The following is a 21,688-nucleotide window of genomic DNA, read 5'->3' as shown; positions in this document are numbered from 1 at the left end:
GATTTTCCTTTTCCAAAGCCAACGCCATGGGATCTTGGGGAGCAAAATTAAAACCACAATCTTTCTGCCACTCAGGGTGATTTCGGAGGGTGAAAAACATATCCGCATACATAGCTTCGTCCCATTTCCCCTCCTTCCTTAAAAATAACAGGAGTTGCAGCAAGGGATTATACTTCAGAGTCCCATTCACAGGCCACTTTTCTTCATCATCTAATTTATACAATGGCCATCACTGATTACAATACTTAGAGTTTTCTTATTCACATTTCCTCCAGGAGGACCCCCTATGTCCTTCCAGTGATATAAAATGCAACCTAATGGAGATTTCTTTGGTATCTCTTTACTTTGTTGTGACCCTCCCATTTTATTGGTCCCAGTTCTCTCCTGTATTCCCGCAGTATCTTAACTGTGAGTTCCACGGTCCACACTTTACCACTTAGAGGGTTACAGAATTACTGTTTTACATCCTTACAATCTTTTTCTTTTGCTTCGTCCGTCTCCAGCCGTTTCCCTCGCGGGACAACGAAACCGCGGATCAGGACTCTGCACTCGCTTCGTACTAAGAGTACGTCTCATTCACACACACACAGGACAGCATACACACTTTTGACGACAAAACACTCGAATACCAATACCAAGTACGTCTCATTCACACACGCGCAGGACAGTATAGACACTTTCGACAACAGAAATGCTCACATACCAATACAATGAACAAAAATCCTAAAAGCAAACACAGAGCAACTACTTGTCCTTATAACATGCCAAACACAATCCCAAAATCAAATAACTGAGTTCCAAAGCCAAGATCCAATATACCCAAATGCAAGAGTTCCAAATGAGCACCAAAGTGCCTCTAAATGGGCACCGAAGTGCCCCCAGATGAGCACTGAAGTGCCCCCATGTGTTTACCTTTAATGCGCTAGCAGCCCGGTATACTCCACCAAGCGTGAACCACTCACGGCTTACAGGGGTTTCCGACAGATGACTAGTCCCAAACCAAATTTAAGAAAGAATACCTTTTTCTGAAGACGGTCCTTGTCTGCTCCTGCAGCGATCCGATTGAGGCAAGGAGTCCCTGCGGAAATTTTCCGGGGGTACCCTAGGGAGTCCCGTTCTCAACGGGTCCTGCAGCCGAGCAGAGAGGGTCCCACCTGGGTCGCCAAAACTGATACAAAAATTCACGGATGCTTCTCCTCACAGTCTGAATCTCCCCAAGGGAGAAACGGAGTATTCAGAGAGTCCCTGAAATGAAACTCAATAGCAACGAAGTTACTATTAAGCAGGTATTCTTTATTGCAGCCCTGGGCAGCACTGGGGATTCTCCACCATAAGTGCTCCACCGATTTGGTAGACTTTCAGAGATTATATACTATAAAATCCTACATATTCACAGGATTTCCGAGAAATCATTTACATAAACATGAGATTTCCTAGAACTCATTAACATCTGCAAATGTACGATCCGCATGTGCAGTCGTCTCCCGTGGTGGTCTTCAGGTGGTCTTTGGGGGTCTTCAGATGAAGGCTCGTAGTCTTCACTGTGTTCGCTGATTGACCTTTGCTTCTGCACAAACTCAGTCCTAGGATCACCTAAACGGTGTCCTTCCAGGCTGTCCTCATTCTGTTGTGACTTCCTATCTTCCATGCATTTGTTCTCCCAAGGCCCAGTTGTCTGAGATGGGATTATCCCAGAGCCCCCTTATCTTACGACCATTCTAACTACTCCCTAAGTCACAAAGGCCTTTCTTTTGTTTAGTTAAGTGACTAAGATATTTACAATATCCTCCTTGCCCCTAGGCTTTAATTCTTTGTGGAGGCATTTTGATGCAGTGGCTTTGTCTATCTTGGCTTTAACCCCTTCACTTTTACTATTTTGGCAAAGGTTTAATTTCTACTTAATCTGGTTCCTATTAGTTCCACACAGTGTTTACTCCTCTTATATGATTTATTATTAATCTCAACCCCCTTTTCTTGTTTAAGAAGAACCACCTTCCCACATCCTCTGTAATTCTGCTATTTAAATTATTGTTATTATTATGCTATTAATTCTGCTATCATGGGATGGTGGCTTTTTTTCCCCAAAAGAATCATCCTATACAGCCCCAGCAGTTTTTAAAATTAAAATTAGTCAAAAGTTAACTTGAAAATATCATTGTTTTGGCTAAATCACTCTGTCAAACAATCACCACCAAGACAACGATGATTTTATTCTGATCACATTTATGCTTGTATCCAACTTTATCCCAGTATCCCACTGGAATTTCATTACCAGGGCACACAGCTAGAGACTGCCTTGTGCAGCAGACTGCAAGGTACAACATATTGACAATTCTACATGCGTATGGCTAGGTGTCTAGCCTGAACAGCTGCCTGTCTGCACAGCCCCTGTTCTTACTCTTCTTGCCAGAGAGTCAGAGCTTGCATCATTTTTCAGCTCCCAGAAGAGACAGTATCTATCTTTTGCAAGGCAAGGGGAGGATTAGTAAGTTTGTTTCTCTGGGACTTCCCTCCAGCTGTGTCCCAGACCAGCCCTCTCTCCTATTCCCCTGAAACAGGAGGAAGACCTGCTAGTAGAAGAAGAGGTGAATATAGGCAGCTATAAGGTGCTTGTGAATGCCAAATACAAGGCAAATGAGAAGGTAGGTAGGGAACCTGCAGAAGAAATAGATTCACAGAAAAGAGAGAGAATATACACCCCTATCCTTCCTCTTGAGGATCTCTGAAACCACCCAGTATATTCCAAATCTCTAATGACTGCCCTTACAGTCCCTTCTCCCAGGCTTTCCTGTCTCTCCAACAAAACCCACCATGTCACTAGCACAGGATTGATTTTGCCTGCTGAGAAGTTCTGAGCCAGCTCTGAGCTTGAAAAAGAGAGCATGTCACTTGATCCTGCCTTGGTACAATGCTGGCCACAGCCAGTCCAGAATCTAGAGCCCTGGTTTGTAAAGGAGAATCATCCAGTCTTCAAAAGAATCAGCAATGGCATGGGTCCCCAACAAAAATGACAGCAGAAATCTATTCTAAAGAGAGAAATAGGGTACAAGAAAAAAAGTCCAATACTTCTATTCACAATCTGGTGCACTCCCACCAGTGCACTCCTACATCTTATCTGTAGGAGGACACTGGCAGAACCCACTTCATATTGTGACTCTGGATATGAATAACCTTCTGAGATGATAGAGCATTGAACTTCTGTAGAGCAGTCTACAGACTCAAGCAGGTAGCATTTCCTTACACTAGGCTTGTTTGTTCTAACAACAAAACCATAATGATTAGAATTTTGCATTTTCTTAAGTGCAAAATAGGGTTCTGATTCAATTCGGGTACAGAGCTCTAAACATGTAGCTAGTATTTATGCATGAACCCAAATTTGATTCTGTGCTTGTTTCTGGAAATTGATTTTGCCACCTTTTTCTCCTCAAGCTTGCCTGATATGATAAAAGTTATGGTTCCAGCTGTTTTTTGGCATAAGAACACTTAACTATGCACCTAACACCTGTTCTGTACTAGTCATTTCTTGTCCAGTTTTTCATGGCTGAGACATAAAAAATACACAGCTATTCTTTTGGTGATTATAGCTTGGTGTCATGGCCACCTTCACAACAAATAGTTGTGCCAGCCAAAAGCACATATATAATTATTAATATATTGAGGTTTGCCATAATGGAACATACCCCAGCAATCTATTCATCTGTGGCCTCCAGGCTCCCTTCTTTTAAACAGTGAATGCTTGTGCTGTGAAATAGAGATCAAATTTGGGCACGTGTGTAGTAAAGATAAGGGCTGGCGACCGGAAGATCACGCGCTGTACGGAAAGAGTTAAGGGTCGACCCTCCCTTGTCTCCGCCCCTTATAACATGACACGCCTACTGCTGGGGGTATAAAGCCCGGGTCGGCTGGCGATCGGGAGGGGGGAATAGTTTTGATATGTAACGAGCGCTATGTAGTGGTGACCCCGATGTGATCGGCTGCAGGCAGCAGTGATGGAGCTCGCGGAACTCGTAAAGGTATTAAGGCTTCGCGCCTGGGGATCAGTAGAAAGGGTGCTCAAGAAGGGGTTTGCGGCAAAGCGGTGCTGGCTTGCTGCACGTGGCGCGCTGATGGGACATGAATCTCCTGGGAACGAAAAACCAACGGGTTTAGTCTCGGAGGGGACACGGGCTGGCTGGGAAGGAGTGGCCTGTGGGACACAGACGGAACCGTCGTTACTGGGGGCTGAGCCAACGGAGGAAGGGGAGGCGCAGGGAGGCTATAACGTAGCGGGAACAAAGGAGTCGGGAAAGGTGTTCCCGTTACAAGTGGGGAGTCTAGAGCAGTCGCCCACGGAACCTTCGGCGCCCCCTGCACCGGCGGATCCGCCACTTCCTCAATACCCCTGGGGCGAGTTGCAACAATGTGTGGAAAGGGAGCTGACAGCAGCGCGACGTGTGGTACAGGGAGTCTCTCCTTCCCCGGGACCAGCACAGTTGCCTGCGGTTCCAATGACGCAATATCCAACTCAGCTGCCTTGGGGAGATGGGAGCGCGCAATAGAAGAGGCTGGGGATAGAGCCTCGCTGTATGTGGCACTCACCCTAAACATGACCACACGACCAGAAGTAGATATTATAGTTACCCCATGGCTCCCAGAGTTGCGGGGACCACCACGCCTCGTATTAAGAGCCCTTTTGGATACAGGAGCGGATGTTACAGTAATCCCATCACATCTATGACCAGATGATTGGCCACTCGAACCGAGAGGTTCGCTGCAAGGCGTGGGAGGCATGCAGACCTCGCATCAAAGCAGGAACCCAATGCAAATTATGTTGAAGGATCCGGAATCCGGACAAGCTAGGGTAGCATGGTGTAACCCCGTCATTGCTGAGTTACCCATTGTCATCTTGGGACGATGTTGCTTGCAGAAGATGAATATAGTGCTGCGTACAAATTTATCATAATGGCCACTGCCTGTGTCCGCCCATTAAAACTCACCTGGTTGACAGATAAGCCAGCGTGGGTAGAGCAGTGGCCATTGACAGAGGAAAAGAGGGCGGCTGTTCGACAATTGGTACAACGAGAACTTGACGCAGGACAGATCGAACCCTCTACAAGTCCCTGGAACACCCCCATTTTCGTGATAAAGAAAAAATCGGGGGCATGGCGACTGCTACGTGATCTACGCGCAGTTAATGCATGTATACAAGACATGGGTCCGCTACAAGCGGGCCTCCCTTCTCCGGCCACGATTCCACCTGACTATCAAATAGTGGTTATAGATATTAGAGATTGCTTTTTTAGTGTTCCCTTGCATGAAGAAGATAGAGTACGCTTTGCCTTTACTGTTCCTGAGCCTAACACTCAACACCCGTGCGCCAGATATCAATGGAAGGTGTTACCCCAGGGCATGAAAAACCTCACCAGTCTTGTGTCAAATTGCTGTAGCCGCTGCGATACGCCCTATTCGAGAAAATTTCCCTATGGTCATCATTTTCCATTACATGGATGACGTTTTATTGGCGTCCAACCAAGAAGAGTTACTGGAAAAGGCACGCGTGCAGCTGATAGTCAGTTTGGAGCGACATGGGTTACACATTGAGCCTCAGAAAACGCAGGTAGGGCGTGCAGTAAAGTATCTAGGTACTCAACTGATGCCACGAAGCGTGACAGCACAATCATTTGAAATTCGGACTACAGTGACAACACTCCATGAGGCGCAAAAATTAATTGGACAACTATTGTGGCTTAGGAACTTTATTCCAAAATCCGAGGCAGAAATGACTACCTTATATCAACTCCTGAAAGGAGGAGATTCCCCCCTAGCTCCAAGGACTCTTTCAAGAAACCATCAGGAGATTCTTAGGACAATTATGGAGCGGGCCCAGCATTGGGGTCTCGCTCGATTTACACCTGAACAACCGGTCACTGCCCTGATTTACATGACCGATACCGCTGGCCATGGTTTACTAATTCAAAATAATGGTGAAAAAGGCTGGCCTTTTGCTTGGTTGTATCAAGGCAAACCAAAGACGGCTTTAATTTCTTGGCCAACTTTATTATCCCAGCTTATTCTCCACTGTTGGAGGCAAACTCAACATTTAACAGGGAAGGACCCGGAGGTCATCGCATTGCCCTGTTCTTTGGCACAGTGGGAGTTGGTACTTCCACAAGTGGGGCTCCTGCAAGCGGCGATAGCTGAATTTACAGGTCGTATTGAAGGTCTAAGACCACACCCCTGTGGGGAGATAATCCAGGTACTCCATTTTTTGCCAGCTAGTGCCATAGTTGAACCACCCACCAGAGGCCGCACGGTTTTTACTGACGCATCATCGATTACTGGGAAAGCTGTCGCTACATGGCAGGAGGATGGTCAGTGGACCCACATTAGTTATCAAGATCAAGGGCAATCCGTGCAGTATCTTGAGGCCAAGGCGGTATGGATGGCTCTCACTCAATGGCCCGAAGAGGCCTTGGATCTAATCACAGACTCTTGCTATGTATATAAGTTACTGAAGAAGTGCCGATGGGCACTTGGGGCAACGTCAGAGACTGCAGGAATGTTGCTCACCACACTGCAAATGAGAACCGCTCCTGTCTGTCCCATCCATGTTAATAGTCATAGTTCCATACCGAGTTTTCTTTCTGCCGGGAACGAAGTAGCAGACAGCTTAGCAAAGAGCATACTGGCGGTTGAAGAAACTTCTAACCTAAGGCGAGCTTTCCGCCTGCATGAGCTGCTCCACTGTGGAGCTCACGGTTTAGCTAGGCTCGCTGGCATTACGTTGCAAGATGCTCGCTCTGTGATTGCTGCTTGTCCTGTGTGTTCCAAAGGTCCCCTCTGGGAGGCAGGGGTAAACCCTCGAGGGTTGCAGCCCAACCAAATATGGCAGTCTGATGTTACGATTTATGAACCCTTTAATCCGCGTAAGTATCTGCATGTTACAGTTGATACCTGCAGTGGAGTTATTTTAGCCACTATGCATGCTAAACAAAATGCTCTCGCAGTTATTTTACATTGGCAGGACTGTATGGCGTAACTTGGCATCCCACAAAAAATTAAAACAGATAATGGAGCGGCATATGTCAGCAAGAAGACAAAGGACTTTTGCGCGCGCTGGGATATTCAGTTGAGTCATGGCATTCCCTATAACAGTACGGGCCAAAGCATTGTAGAACGCGCGCACCGCACATTAAAAGAGTTACTCGACCAACTTAGGGAGGGGGAAAAGATAAGCCCAGGAACAGGGGTTCCCCCTCCCCTTGACCCTCCCTTATTTCGGGCACAGCGTCTGTTGACGACGGCACTAATTACCTTAAATCATACCATTCGAGGGAACACCTATAAAACCCAGACTGCAACCCAGGCACATTTCCGTCTCGATGAGAACGAAGGGCCTTACCCTTTGGTTCAAGTACGGGACCTGCAAACCCGTGAAGGGGGGGGGGGGGGGGGCCTTATTCCCTCCGTTGCCTGGGACGTGGGTATGCGTGTGTGCAAACCGAGAAAGGGACGCTAGAATGGGTACCAAGTCGAAATATTCGACCGTATAGACATTAATCAATCTATTGAGTCTTATCTTGACAAGTTACCATTTCCCTATGCATCCTGATGGTGTGGGGGAGCAATGAGGGAGCCGCGACGAACTACTGGCTGGATTGGGCAAAATCCATGAATGTAACGGATGGGTGTCTGTATAAGTCTTACCATATATCGATTATTTTACACGCAGCTTCCCCAGGAAGATCCAGAACTACTGGAGTTAAGGGAGGGGGAAATGTAGTAAAGATAAGGGCTGGCGACCGGAAGATCACGCGCTGTATGGAAAGAGTTAAGGGTCGACCCTCCCTTGTCTCTACCCCTTATAACATGACATGCCTACTGCTGGGGGTATAAAGCCCGGGTCGTCTGGAGATCTGGTGGGATAACCTTGATGTGTAGTGTTCGCTACAGGCAGTGACCGGTTGTTCAGGTGTAAATCGAGCGAGACCCCAATGCTGGGCCCGCTCCATAATTGTCCTAAGAATCTCCTGATGGTTTCTTGAAAGAGTCCTTGGAGCTAGGGGGGAATCTCCTCCTTTCAGGAGTTGATATAAGGTAGTCATTTCTGCCTCGGATTTTGGAATAAAGTTCCTAAGCCACAATAGTTGTCCAATTAATTTTTGCGCCTCATGGAGTGTTGTCACTGTAGTCCGAATTTCAAATGATTGTGCTGTCACGCTTCGTGGCATCAGTTGAGTACCTAGATACTTTACTGCACGCCCTACCTGCGTTTTCTGAGGCTCAATGTGTAACCCATGTCGCTCCAAACTGACTATCAGCTGCACGCGTGCTCTTGCACCAGTAACTCTTCTTGGTTGGACGCCAATAAAACGTCATCCATGTAATGGAAAATGATGACCATAGGGAAATTTTCTCGAATAGGGCGTATCGCAGCGGCTACAGCAATTTGACACAAGACTGGTGAGGTTTTTCATGCCCTGGGGTAACACCTTCCATTGATATCTGGCGCACGGGTGTTGAGTGTTAGGCTCAGGAACAGTAAAGGCAAAGCGTACTCTATCTTCTTCATGCAAGGGAACACTAAAAAAGCAATCTCTAATATCTATAACCACTATTTGATAGTCAGGTGGAATCGTGGCCGGAGAAGGGAGGCCCGCTTGTAGCGGACCCATGTCTTGTATACATGCATTAACTGCGCGTAGATCACGTAGCAGTCGCCATGCCCCCGATTTTTTCTTTATCACGAAAATGGGGGTGTTCCAGGGACTTGTAGAGGGTTCGATCTGTCCTGCGTCAAGTTCTCGTTGTACCAATTGTCGAACAGCCGCCCTCTTTTCCTCTGTCAATGGCCACTGCTCTACCCACGCTGGCTTATCTGTCAACCAGGTGAGTTTTAATGGGCGGACACAGGCAGTGGCCATTATGATAAATTTGTACGCAGCACTATATTCATCTTCTGCAAGCAACATCGTCCCAAGATGACAATGGGTAACTCAGCAATGACGGGGTTACACCATGCTACCCTAGCTTGTCCGGATTCCGGATCCTTCAACATAATTTGCATTGGGTTCCTGCTTTGATGCGAGGTCTGCATGCCTCCCACGCCTTGCAGCGAACCTCTCGGTTCGAGTGGCCAATCATCTGGTCATAGATGTGATGGGATTACTGTAACATCCGCTCCTGTATCCAAAAGGGCTCTTAATACGAGGCGTGGTGGTCCCCGCAACTCTGGGAGCCATGGGGTAACTATAATATCTACTTCTGGTCGTGTGGTCATGTTTAGGGTGAGTGCCACATACAGCGAGGCTCTATCCCCAGCCTCTTCTATTGCGCGCTCCCATCTCCCCAAGGCAGCTGAGTTGGATATTGCGTCATTGGAACCGCAGGCAACTGTGCTGGTCCCGGGGAAGGAGAGACTCCCTGTACCACACGTCGCGCTGCTGTCAGCTCCCTTTCCACACATTGTTGCAACTCGCCCCAGGGGTATTGAGGAAGTGGCGGATCCGCCGGTGCAGGGGGCGCCGAAGGTTCCGTGGGCGACTGCTCTAGACTCCCCACTTGTAACGGGAACACCTTTCCCGACTCCTTTGTTCCCGCTACGTTATAGCCTCCCTGCGCCTCCCCTTCCTCCGTTGGCTCAGCCCCCAGTAACGACGGTTCCGTCTGTGTCCCACAGGCCACTCCTTCCCAGCCAGCCCGTGTCCCCTCCGAGACTAAACCCGTTGGTTTTTCGTTCCCAGGAGATTCATGTCCCATCAGCGCGCCACGTGCAGCAAGCCAGCACCGCTTTGCCGCAAACCCCTTCTTGAGCACCCTTTCTACTGATCCCCAGGCGCGAAGCCTTAATACCTTTACGAGTTCCGCGAGCTCCATCACTGCTGCCTGCAGCCGATCACATCGGGGTCACCACTACATAGCGCTCGTTACATATCAAAACTATTCCCCCTCCCGATCGCCAGCCGACCCGGGCTTTATACCCCCAGCAGTAGGCGTGTCATGTTATAAGGGGCGGAGACAAGGGAGGGTCGACCCTTAACTCTTTCCGTACAGCGCGTGATCTTCCGGTCGCCAGCCCTTATCTTTACTACACACGTGCCCAAATTTGATCTCTATTTCACAGCACAAGCATTCACTGTTTAAAAGAAGGGAGCCTGGAGGCCACAGATGAATAGATTGCTGGGGTATGTTCCATTATGGCAAACCTCAATATATTAATAATTATATATGTGCTTTTGGCTGGCACAACTATTTGTTGTGAAGGTGGCCATGACACCAAGCTATAATCACCAAAAGAATAGCTGTGTATTTTTTATGTCTCAGCCATGAAAAACTGGACAAGAAATGACTAGTACAGAACAGGTGTTAGGTGCATAGTTAAGTGTTCTTATGCCAAAAAACAGCTGGAACCATAACTTTTATCATATCAGGCAAGCTTGAGGAGAAAAAGGTGGCAAAATCAATTTCCAGAAACAAGCACAGAATCAAATTTGGGTTCATGCATAAATACTAGCTACATGTTTAGAGCTCTGTACCCGAATTGAATCAGAACCCTATTTTGCACTTAAGAAAATGCAAAATTCTAATCATTATGGTTTTGTTGTTAGAACAAACAAGCCTAGTGTAAGGAAATGCTACCTGCTTGAGTCTGTAGACTGCTCTACAGAAGTTCAATGCTCTATCATCTCAGAAGGTTATTCATATCCAGAGTCACAATATGAAGTGGGTTCTGCCAGTGTCCTCCTACAGATAAGATGTAGGAGTGCACTGGTGGGAGTGCACCAGATTGTGAATAGAAGTATTGGACTTTTTTCTTGTACCCTATTTCTCTCTTTAGAATAGATTTCTGCTGTCATTTTTGTTGGGGACCCATGCCATTGCTGATTCTTTTGAAGACTGGATGATTCTCCTTTACAAACCAGGGCTCTAGATTCTGGACTGGCTGTGGCCAGCATTGTACCAAGGCAGGATCAAGTGACATGCTCTCTTTTTCAAGCTCAGAGCTGGCTCAGAACTTCTCAGCAGGCAAAATCAATCCTGTGCTAGTGACATGGTGGGTTTTGTTGGAGAGACAGGAAAGCCTGGGAGAAGGGACTGTAAGGGCAGTCATTAGAGATTTGGAATATACTGGGTGGTTTCAGAGATCCTCAAGAGGAAGGATAGGGGTGTATATTCTCTCTCTTTTCTGTGAATCTATTTCTTCTGCAGGTTCCCTACCTACCTTCTCATTTGCCTTGTATTTGGCATTCACAAGCACCTTATAGCTGCCTATATTCACCTCTTCTTCTACTAGCAGGTCTTCCTCCTGTTTCAGGGGAATAGGAGAGAGGGCTGGTCTGGGACACAGCTGGAGGGAAGTCCCAGAGAAACAAACTTACTAATCCTCCCCTTGCCTTGCAAAAGATAGATACTGTCTCTTCTGGGAGCTGAAAAATGATGCAAGCTCTGACTCTCTGGCAAGAAGAGTAAGAACAGGGGCTGTGCAGACAGGCAGCTGTTCAGGCTAGACACCTAGCCATACGCATGTAGAATTGTCAATATGTTGTACCTTGCAGTCTGCTGCACAAGGCAGTCTCTAGCTGTGTGCCCTGGTAATGAAATTCCAGTGGGATACTGGGATAAAGTTGGATACAAGCATAAATGTGATCAGAATAAAATCATCGTTGTCTTGGTGGTGATTGTTTGACAGAGTGATTTAGCCAAAACAATGATATTTTCAAGTTAACTTTTGACTAATTTTAATTTTAAAAACTGCTGGGGCTGTATAGGATGATTCTTTTGGGGAAAAAAAAAAGCCACCATCCCATGATAGCAGAATTAATAGCATAATAATAACAATAATTTAAATAGCAGAATTACAGAGGATGTGGGAAGGTGGTTCTTCTTAAACAAGAAAAGGGGGTTGAGATTAATAATAAATCATATAAGAGGAGTAAACACTGTGTGGAACTAATAGGAACCAGATTAAGTAGAAATTAAACCTTTGCCAAAATAGTAAAAGTGAAGGGGTTAAAGCCAAGATAGACAAAGCCACTGCATCAAAATGCCTCCACAAAGAATTAAAGCCTAGGGGCAAGGAGGATATTGTAAATATCTTAGTCACTTAACTAAACAAAAGAAAGGCCTTTGTGACTTAGGGAGTAGTTAGAATGGTCGTAAGATAAGGGGGCTCTGGGATAATCCCATCTCAGACAACTGGGCCTTGGGAGAACAAATGCATGGAAGATAGGAAGTCACAACAGAATGAGGACAGCCTGGAAGGACACCGTTTAGGTGATCCTAGGACTGAGTTTGTGCAGAAGCAAAGGTCAATCAGCGAACACAGTGAAGACTACGAGCCTTCATCTGAAGACCCCCAAAGACCACCTGAAGACCACCACGGGAGACGACTGCACATGCGGATCGTACATTTGCAGATGTTAATGAGTTCTAGGAAATCTCATGTTTATGTAAATGATTTCTCGGAAATCCTGTGAATATGTAGGATTTTATAGTATATAATCTCTGAAAGTCTACCAAATCGGTGGAGCACTTATGGTGGAGAATCCCCAGTGCTGCCCAGGGCTGCAATAAAGAATACCTGCTTAATAGTAACTTCGTTGCTATTGAGTTTCATTTCAGGGACTCTCTGAATACTCCGTTTCTCCCTTGGGGAGATTCAGACTGTGAGGAGAAGCATCCGTGAATTTTTGTATCAGTTTTGGCGACCCAGGTGGGACCCTCTCTGCTCGGCTGCAGGACCCGTTGAGAACGGGACTCCCTAGGGTACCCCCGGAAAATTTCCGCAGGGACTCCTTGCCTCAATCGGATCGCTGCAGGAGCAGACAAGGACCGTCTTCAGAAAAAGGTATTCTTTCTTAAATTTGGTTTGGGACTAGTCATCTGTCGGAAACCCCTGTAAGCCGTGAGTGGTTCACGCTTGGTGGAGTATACCGGGCTGCTAGCGCATTAAAGGTAAACACATGGGGGCACTTCAGTGCTCATCTGGGGGCACTTCGGTGCCCATTTAGAGGCACTTTGGTGCTCATTTGGAACTCTTGCATTTGGGTATATTGGATCTTGGCTTTGGAACTCAGTTATTTGATTTTGGGATTGTGTTTGGCATGTTATAAGGACAAGTAGTTGCTCTGTGTTTGCTTTTAGGATTTTTGTTCATTGTATTGGTATGTGAGCATTTCTGTTGTCGAAAGTGTCTATACTGTCCTGCGCGTGTGTGAATGAGACGTACTTGGTATTGGTATTCGAGTGTTTTGTCGTCAAAAGTGTGTATGCTGTCCTGTGTGTGTGTGAATGAGACGTACTCTTAGTACGAAGCGAGTGCAGAGTCCTGATCCGCGGTTTCGTTGTCCCGCGAGGGAAACGGCTGGAGACGGACGAAGCAAAAGAAAAAGATTGTAAGGATGTAAAACAGTAATTCTGTAACCCTCTAAGTGGTAAAGTGTGGACCGTGGAACTCACAGTTAAGATACTGCGGGAATACAGGAGAGAACTGGGACCAATAAAATGGGAGGGTCACAACAAAGTAAAGAGATACCAAAGAAATCTCCATTAGGTTGCATTTTATATCACTGGAAGGACATAGGGGGTCCTCCTGGAGGAAATGTGAATAAGAAAACTCTAAGTATTGTAATCAGTGATGGCCATTGTATAAATTAGATGATGAAGAAAAGTGGCCTGTGAATGGGACTCTGAAGTATAATCCCTTGCTGCAACTCCTGTTATTTTTAAGGAAGGAGGGGAAATGGGACGAAGCTATGTATGCGGATATGTTTTTCACCCTCCGAAATCACCCTGAGTGGCAGAAAGATTGTGGTTTTAATTTTGCTCCCCAAGATCCCATGGCGTTGGCTTTGGAAAAGGAAAATCAGAAAGAGTTAGGGAAGTTGAAGCGATGTTGTTCAGCATGTAGTATTGGACAGAGGTGTTTGAAGGTGAAAGAGAGACCCAGAAAGGCGGAAGAAAAGTACCTTTCGAGATGGATGATGTGGATAAGTGGAAGGATGCAGTTAAGAGGTCTAGGGAGGACCCAAGTGGGATTGCGAAAAGGTTTGAGTGGATTACTAAGAATTTGGACCCGGATTGGAAAGATGTGGATCTTATGCTAGATGCTATGACTGAAACTGAGAAGCAGCTTGTATTAAAGGCAGCCCGAGCTCATGTAGAAACATAGATTGAGGGATGAGTGTTACAGGGCACAGCCGAAGATCATGTGCCCTCCAGGGACCTGGGTTGGGACCCTAATGATCCAGCTCAGTACCATTTGTTGCAACCATACCGAACCTGGATCAAATTGGGAATAGAACATGCGATCCCAAAGGCAGTTAACTGGTCTGCTCTGTATGCTATCAAGCAGGGGCAGACTGAAACGCCCACGGAGTTTTTAGATCACTTATGGGCTGCTGTGAGAAGATTTACTGCTATGGAACCGGAGTCAGAAGCTGCCACGCAGCAGTTGGTATCTCTGTTTCTGGGACAATCCACTAATGATACCAGAAAGAAACTTCAGAAACTTAGGGAACCAGATATAAGGAATTTAGAAAAGTTGCTGGAGGAAGCGTGGAGAGTATATCGGAATGGGGAGGGGGAGGACAGAAGGAAACTGGGAAAGGAGATAGTGGCTGCGTTAGCCACATTCTCTGTATTGAATCAAACCTTGTTACCTATAAGTAAACAAAATGTTAATGTTGTGGGAGCAACTGGGCAGGTTGAAAAAGCTTTTTTCTTGAAACCATTAAAATTTAGAATTGGGAAGAGTGTGGGGATTCACAAATTTCTCTACCTGCCTGAGGCTCCTAGACTATTACTGGGAAGGGACCTATTAGAACAACTAAATCCCGACATAAAATTTAGAAATGGGGAAATTGAGTTTAAAATACCAGACAAAAATCACATTGGAATTTTAAGCTTGGTTCTTACTGAACCCCAAATTAGAGAAGAAGAAATTATACAAGAAATAAACGACCAGGTATACCCAGGAGCGTGGGCCTCAGGAATACCTGGAAAGGCTAAAAATGCTGAATTGGTGGTTGTTAAACTCAAAGCAGGGGCACGGCCTGTTAAGATAAAGCAATACCCCTTGAAATTGGAAGATAGGCGAGGGGTAAAAAGTATTATAGAAGAGTTTATAAAATTTGGACTACTAATTGAATGCTCTTCAGAATATAACACTCCCATTTTGCCCATCAAAAAGCCTGATGGCAAAACTTATCAATTGGTGCAAGATTTGCGGGTAATAAATAGTTGAAGATTTGTATCCGGTAGTGGCAAACCCATATACTCTGCTGACTGGTTTAAAGGAAACCTATGAATGGTTTACTCTGTTAGATTTAAAGGATGCATTCTTTTGCCTTACCTTGGCTCCAGAAAGCTGCAATTTATTTGCCTTTGAATGGGCAAACCCTGATACAGGACGAAAAACCCAACTGACCTGGACAGTGTTACCCCAAGGATTTAAAAACAGCCCTACCATTTTTGGAAATCAATTAGCTAAGGAATTGGAGACCTGGGAGAGGCCCCCAGGAAACGGGATTCTTTTGCAATATGTGGATGATATCTTAATAGCCACAGAAAAGGATGAAGAGTGCAAGGAATGGACTGTGAGCTTGTTGAATTTTCTGGGATTAAGTGGTTATCGAGTCTCATTACAGAAAGCCCAAATCTTGAAGAAGGAAGTAATATACCTGGGATTCATGATTTCCAAGGGACAAAGACAGCTCAGGAATGACCGAAAGGAAGCCATCTGCAGAACTCCAGAACCGACCACGGTAAAAGAGCTTCGAACCTTTTGGGGAATGACAGGTTGGTGCCGATTATGAATCTATAATTGTGGACTTTTGGTTAAACCTCTATATGAACTGTTGAAAATAGCCAGACACAATTAATATGGACTGATGAAGCTAAGAGGGCATTCCAGGAAGTGAAACTGGAGCTAATGAAGGCTCCAGCTTTAGGCCTACCAGATGTAAGGAAACCTTTCTGGCTGTTCTCATATGAAAGGCAAGGAGTGGCTCTGGGAATTCTGGCCCAGAAGCTGGGTCCTTATAAACGAGCTGTAGCATACTTCTCTAAACAATTGGATGGAGTAAGCAAAGGATGGCTGGGATGCCTTTGGGCAGTGGCTGCCGTTGTTTTGATTATCCAAGAAGCTTGAAAATTTACTTTGGGACAAAAGATGATTGTGCACACTTCCCACACTGTAACCTCCGTTTTAGATGAGAAACTATTGAAACTGTATGTGCAAGCAGACCAGACCTGAAGGAGGAGCCGCTGGAGGAAGCCAACCGAAGGTGGTATACTGATGGGAGCAGTTTCGTAAAGAGTGGAGTTCGAATGGCAGGATATGCTGGAACCACCACAGACCGACTGGTGGAAGCAAAGTCACCCCTTAAGGGCACATCTGCACAACGAGCTGAAATAATTGCCCTAGTGAGAGCGTTGGAATATTTGGACGGATTCAAAATATGCCTTTGTAGTCCATGCCCATGGAGCAATTTGGAAGGAATGAGGACTTTTAACTGCTCAAGGGAAAGGTATAAAACATGCTGATATAATTTTGCGACTTTTAGATGCTGTACAACTTCCGTCACCAGTGGCGATTATGCACTGCAAAGGGCATCAGAAAGGTAACACTGACAGGGAAGTGGGAAATAAATTGGCTGATTACGAGGCAAGACGAGCTGCGGAACAAGGTGAGGTATTAAGTATAATTCCTGAAAAATCTTTGCCACTACCTGAGACAAACATATGATTTAGATCTTTGTGAAACCACCTCTGACGGTATCTTATGTGGACAACAGTCTCAATTATACGAACCATGCTTATTAGAACATTCTGTTAACAATTGCAAATGGATGATCCTGTTTCCTGATGTGTTTGAAATGTTTGTAGAAATTAATGCCAGACGTGTGTGTTTAGTGACTAATAACTCATCGGTAGTTGAAGAATATCACCTAATCACTCCCTTTATGTGTTCGCATATACAGAAGAACAAGTGGCAATGTTTTGGCTTAAATATAAGTCGTGCAAACATATCTCTGGAAAAATTAAACAAAATCTTGAACCAATAATAACTAAGGACAAACTTGTTGGACTGTCTAGTCAAATTAAAGATGATACCTCCCATCATTGGTGGGATATCTTTTTGGGATACTCACCCTCTGCAGAGAAAACTTTGAATGTTCTAGCCCACCCACTCTTGATATTATTGGTGTTTGTTATTATACTAGCAGTTGTCAATTGCCTTTTGTGGTATAAGCTGAAGAAATTGGCTATGAGAGTTTGGGCCTTGCCTAAGGTGATAAAATATGAAAACTTAAGACCTTTGTAAAGAAATTTACAAAGTTTAGCAGAAGATGGTTCTTGCACCGATCCTTGTGCTCTAGAATGCTTGTGGTTAGCAGCATCCTGAGAGGTCTCTTGGAGACCAGTTATTCAAATCCTCTGAATCAGAGGGCTTGAAAACAATATATCCCATTGCTCAGAAAGTGCTGTGTGGCTATGTGCTATGCAGTGGGTTGACCTTGGCTAGATGCCAGGTGCCCACCAAGCTGTTCTATCACTCCCCTCCTCAGCTGGACAAGGGGAGAAAAAATATGACAAAAGGCTTGTGGGTCCAGATAAGGACAAGGGGGATCACTCAGCAATTACCATCATGGGCAAAACAGACTTGACTTGGGGAAATTAGTTTAATTTATTACCAATCCAATCAGAGTAGGATAATGAGAAATAAAACCAAATCTTAAAACACCCCCACCCCTCCCTTCTTCCTGGGCTCAACTTCACTCCCAAATTCTCTACCTCCTCCCCCACGAGCTGCACAGGGGGACGGGGAATGGGGGTTGCGGTCAGTTCATCACACGTTGTCTCTGCCACTCTTTCCTCCTCACACTCTTCCCCTGCTCCAGCGTGGGGTCCCTCACACGGAAGACAGTCTTCCACGAACTTCTCCAATGTGGGTCCTTCCCACGGGCTACAGTTCTTCATGAACTGCTCCAGCGCGGGTCCTTTCCACGGGGTGTGGTCCTTCAGGAACAGACTGCTCCAGCATGGGTCCCCCACGGGGTCACAGGTCCTGCCAGCAAACCTGCTCCAGCATGGGCTCCTCTCTCCATGGGTCCACAGGTCCTGCCAGGAGCCTGCTCCAGCGCAGGCTTCCCACGGGGTCATAGTTTCCTTCGGGCGTACCCACCTACTCCGGCGTGGGGTCCTCCACGTGCTGCAGGTGGATATCTGCTCCACCATTAACCTCCATGGGCTGCAGGGGGACAACCTGCATCACCATGGTCTTCACCACAGGCTGCAGGGGAATCTCTGCTCTGGTGCCTGGAGCTCCTCCTCCTCCTCCTTCTTCACTGACCCTGGTGTCTGCAGAGTTGTTCTGGCTGCTGTTGCACAGCAGTTTTTTCCCCTTCTTAAATATGGGGGACATAGGGGGTCCTCCTGGAGGAAATGTGAATAAGAAAACTCTAAGTATTGTAATCAGTGATGGCCATTGTATAAATTAGATGATGAAGAAAAGTGGCCTGTGAATGGGACTCTGAAGTATAATCCCTTGCTGCAACTCCTGTTATTTTTAAGGAAGGAGGGGAAATGGGACGAAGCTATGTATGCGGATATGTTTTTCACCCTCCGAAATCACCCTGAGTGGCAGAAAGATTGTGGTTTTAATTTTGCTCCCCAAGATCCCATGGCGTTGGCTTTGGAAAAGGAAAATCAGAAAGAGTTAGGGAAGTTGAAGCGATGTTGTCCCCCGGGATCCAATCCAGCAACCTATCAGTCAGCTCCCTTTCCACACATTGTTGCAACTCGCCCCAGGGGTATTGAGGAAGTGGCAGATCCGCCGGTGCAGGAGGTGCCGAAGGTTCCGTGGGCGGCCGCTCTAAACTCCCCACTTGTATCGGGAACACCTTTCCCGACTCCTTTGTTCCCGCTGCGCCATAGTCTCCCTGCACCTCCCCTTCCTCCGTTGGCTCAGCCCCCAGTAACAACGGTTCCGTCTGTGTCCCACAGGCCACTCCTTCCCAGCCAGCCTGTGTCCCCTCCGAAACTAAACTTGTTGGCTTTTCGTTCCCAGGAGATTTATGCCCCATCAGCGCGCTGTGTGCGGCAGGCCGGCGCCGCCTTGCCGCAAACCCCCTCTTGAGCACCCTTGTCGTTACCGACTTTAGTACCTTTATGAGTTCCGCGAGCTCCATCGCTGTTGCCTGATCACGTCGGGGTCACCACTGTGTAGCGAATGCTACACATCGAGGTTATCCCGCCAGAGGCCGCACGGTTTTTACTGACGCGTCATCGATTACTGGGAAAGCTGTTGCTACATGGCAGGAGGATGGTCAGTGGACCCACATTAGTTATCAAGATCAAGGGCAATCCGTGCAGTATCTTGAGGCCAAGGCGGTATGGATGGCTCTCACTCAATGGCCCGAAGAGGCCTTGGATCTAATCACAGACTCTTGCTATGTATATAAGTTACTGAAGAAGTGCTGATGGGCACTTGGGGCAACGTCGGAGATTGCAGGAATGTTGCTCACCACACTGCAAATGAGAACCGCTCCTGTCTGTCCCATCCATGTTAATAGTCATAGTTCCATACCGAGTTTTCTTTCTGCCGGGAACGAAGTAGCGGACAGCTTAGCAAGGAGCATACTGGCGGTTGAAGAAACTTCTAACCTAAGGCGAGCTTTCCGCCTGCATGAGCTGCTCCACTGTGGAGCTCGCGGTTTAGCTAGGCTCGCTGGCATTACGTTGCAAGATGCTCGCTCTGTGATTGCTGCTTGTCCTGTGTGTTCCAAAGGTCCCCTCTGGGAGGCAGGGGTAAACCCTCGAGGGTTGCAGCCCAACCAAATATGGCAGTCTGATGTTACGATTTATGAACCCTTTAATCCGCGTAAGTATCTGCATGTCACAGTTGATACCTGCAGTGGAGTTATTTTAGCCACTATGCATGCTAAACAAAATGCTCTCGCAGTTATTTTACATTGGCAGGACTGTATGGCGCAACTTGGCATCCCACAAAAAATTAAAACAGATAATGGAGCGGCATATGTCAGCAAGAAGACAAAGGACTTTTGCGCGCGCTGGGATATTCAGTTGAGTCATGGCATTCCCTATAACAGTACGGGCCAAAGCATTGTAGAACGCGTGCGCCGCACATTAAAAGAGTTACTCGACCAACTTAGGGAGGGGGAAAAGATAAGCCCAGGAACAGGGGTTCCCCCTCCCCTTGACCCTCCCTTATTTCGGGCACAGCGTCTGTTGATGACGGCACTAATTACCTTAAATCATACCATTCGAGGGAACACCTATAAAACCCAGACTGCAACCCAGGCACATTTCCGGCTCGATGAGAATGAAGGGCCTTACCCTTTGGTTCAAGTACGGGACCTGCAAACCCGTGAATGGGGGGGGGGGCCTTATTCCCTCCGTTGCCTGGGACGTGGGTATGCGTGTGTGCAAACCGAGAAAGGGACGCTAGAATGGGTACCAAGTCGAAATATTCGACCGTATAGACATTAATCAATCTATTGAGTCTTATCTTGACAGGTTACCATTTCCCTATGCATCCTGATGGTGTGGAGGAGCAATGAGGGAGCTGCGACGAACTACTGGCTGGATTGGGCAATTTTACGCGCAGCTTCCCCAGCGAGATCCAGAGCTACTGGAGCTAAGGGAGGGGGAAATGTAGTAAAGATAAGGGCTGGCGACCGGAAGATCACGCGCTGTACGGAAAGAGTTAAGGGTCGACCCTCCCTTGTCTCCACCCCTTATAACATGACATGCCTACTGCTGGGAGTATAAAGCCCAGGTCAGCTGGAGATCCGGGGGATAACCTTGATATGTAACGAACGCTAACGAACGCTACACATGTGCATAAAGGCATGCTCAACCTCATTTTTAGAACCCAAGTCTAAAATTTCAATCCTTAGACTTACCATTTAGTTGACATCCAATCTGGAAAGAACCTAAATTACCTGGGCATCTATTCACCTGCCACAAGAACACCCTTATGCAAATGTAATGGTTCAGGCAGTGATATCAAATCCTGAAGTCACCAACTCAGTGTATAATAATACACTCATCTCTGTTGATTGCAAATATTGATTTGTTAGTGGGAAAAAATGGGTTTGATCCACCTTTTACTCAACAGCATAGTAGCTCCAGGGATCCTCTATGTAGAAAAGACACAGGTTCAAATTCTCCTTTTCTAAATAGAACAGACACTTGAACCTAGTTTTCCACTGTCCTGGTTTCAGCTGGGATAGAGTTAATTTTCTTCCTAGTAGCTGGTATAGTGCTGTGTTTTGGATTTAGGATGAGAATCATGTTGATAACACGCTGATGTTTTGGTTCTTGCTGAGCAGAGTTTACACTAGTCAAGGACTTTTCAGCTTCTTGTGCTCTGCCAGGTGCACAAGAAGCTGGGAGGGAGCATAGCTAGGACAGCTGACCCAGACTGGCCAAAGGGCTATTCCATACCATATGACGTCATGCTCAGTATATAAGCTGGGGGAAGAAGAAGGAAGGGGGGGACGTTCGACGTGATGGCGTTTGTCTTCCCAAGTAACCGTTACGCGTGATGGAGCCCTGCTTTCCTGAGGATGGCTGAACACCTGCCTGCCGATGGGAAGTAGTGAATGAATTCCTTGCTTTGCTTTGCTTGCGCGCGCGGCTTTTGCTTTACCCATTAAACTGTCTTTATCTCAACCCATGA

The sequence above is a fragment of the Nipponia nippon genome, unplaced genomic scaffold (assembly GCF_047370975.1).
Source record: "Nipponia nippon isolate SJK-2023a ecotype South Korea unplaced genomic scaffold, ASM4737097v1 scaffold_34, whole genome shotgun sequence".
Lineage (NCBI taxonomy): Eukaryota > Metazoa > Chordata > Aves > Pelecaniformes > Threskiornithidae > Nipponia > Nipponia nippon.
The sequence above is the reverse complement of the archived record's forward strand: the minus strand, read 5'-3'. Positions refer to the sequence as shown.